Source organism: Piliocolobus tephrosceles, unplaced genomic scaffold, assembly GCF_002776525.5.
Source record: "Piliocolobus tephrosceles isolate RC106 unplaced genomic scaffold, ASM277652v3 unscaffolded_25207, whole genome shotgun sequence".
In the NCBI taxonomy this organism is placed as follows: domain Eukaryota; kingdom Metazoa; phylum Chordata; class Mammalia; order Primates; family Cercopithecidae; genus Piliocolobus; species Piliocolobus tephrosceles.
Genome location: NW_022307874.1, coordinates 781 through 2118, shown reverse-complemented (window position 1 = coordinate 2118; position 1338 = coordinate 781). Strand labels below are relative to the sequence as shown.

The window sequence follows — 1338 nt, the reverse complement described above, 5'->3', positions numbered from 1 at the left end:
TTATACTCATCCTTTTATACATGCCACATGAATCTTGCTACAATTTTAAAGGTAATAATATATTTTGCATACTTTTTATAAATGTCGTTACACATTGTTGTATATTGTTTCTATTTATGTTGCATATATGTGTATGTATGTTTAGTATGTGTATACAACCATAAAAATGGCTTCACTCACAGAAGTATTTTATATTTTTTAAGTAAAAGTGCGATGATAAGCGTTTTTGTAAAAAAAAAATAATTGCATATATAAATAAATGAATATATAAAAAAGTTTTGCACAATACCATGTACAATTGATATATATATATATATATATATACATGTACGTTTTTTTTTTTTTTTTTTTTTTTTTTTTTTTTTTTACAGATAAAAATGAATTACCTTCCAATACCTATAATAGCTTATTATGTTTTTAATACACTTTTATTTATAATTCGAAAAACAAACCACAAAATGTTTAAACATTTTCTATTGAGTGAAAATTATATATTATATTACATGTTAGGATTTGGTTTAATTTATTTAATTGACTATTCATATACCATAATAACAAACATTTGTAGAGAATTAAACATTACCTTTTTGTTTAATAAGAGTAAAAGAGGTTAAAAAGAAAAGAATAATTCAAACATATATGCATAGTTTTTTATATACATAATTTTTTATATACATTATTTATATATAAGTTCAGCTTGTTTATGGCTTTCTAAACTTAACTGCAATATTAATACGAGTGCATATGCATATATATATATCAAATTTTTAATTTTTCATTAATATATTTATGATCATTGTTTTCATATTTTTACTATTTTATATATTTGCTTACATCGATGTACGCTGGTTAAACGCATTTGAAAAAAAAATATATATATATATATATACATATCAGTATCTGTATAGTTCTAATAATTTTTGTAAAAATTAGTTTATTTATTTTTTTTTAATATTTTTTACATAATTTTCATGCATGTAATTATGTTTATGTGTTCATGTAAATATGAGCTGTGTCCTAAGTTCTAATAATATATATACATGTATATAAAGTTTAAAGTGCATAAAGAAACAACTTTGTTTTGGAATTATTAATTTACTTTTGAAACGAATAGCAAAGTTTGTGAAATATAAATTACGACTGTATCTTGCTAATAGGGCAAAAATATGCTTACTTATTGTTCAATATGAACTTTTAAAAAAATCACATTCTTTATTTTAATAATAAGCAAAATAGTGAATTCTTCTTTTTTTTAAACGTATATTAATAACTATCTTTATTTGTTCTTTGGTTGTTTATTTAAAAGTAAAATATGTCAACTGGTTTAAAAAAAAAAAA

At 20.1% G+C, this 1338-nt stretch overlaps 1 long non-coding RNA gene across 1 annotated transcript; it reads left to right on the top strand.

Moving 5' to 3' along the window:
- LOC113221489 lies at positions 1-1118 on the top strand. The gene is made up of 2 exons (XR_003307905.1): positions 1-51; positions 372-1118. It is a non-coding gene; the product is annotated as an uncharacterized LOC113221489 (long non-coding RNA).
- Positions 1119-1338: the final 220 nt, after the last annotated feature.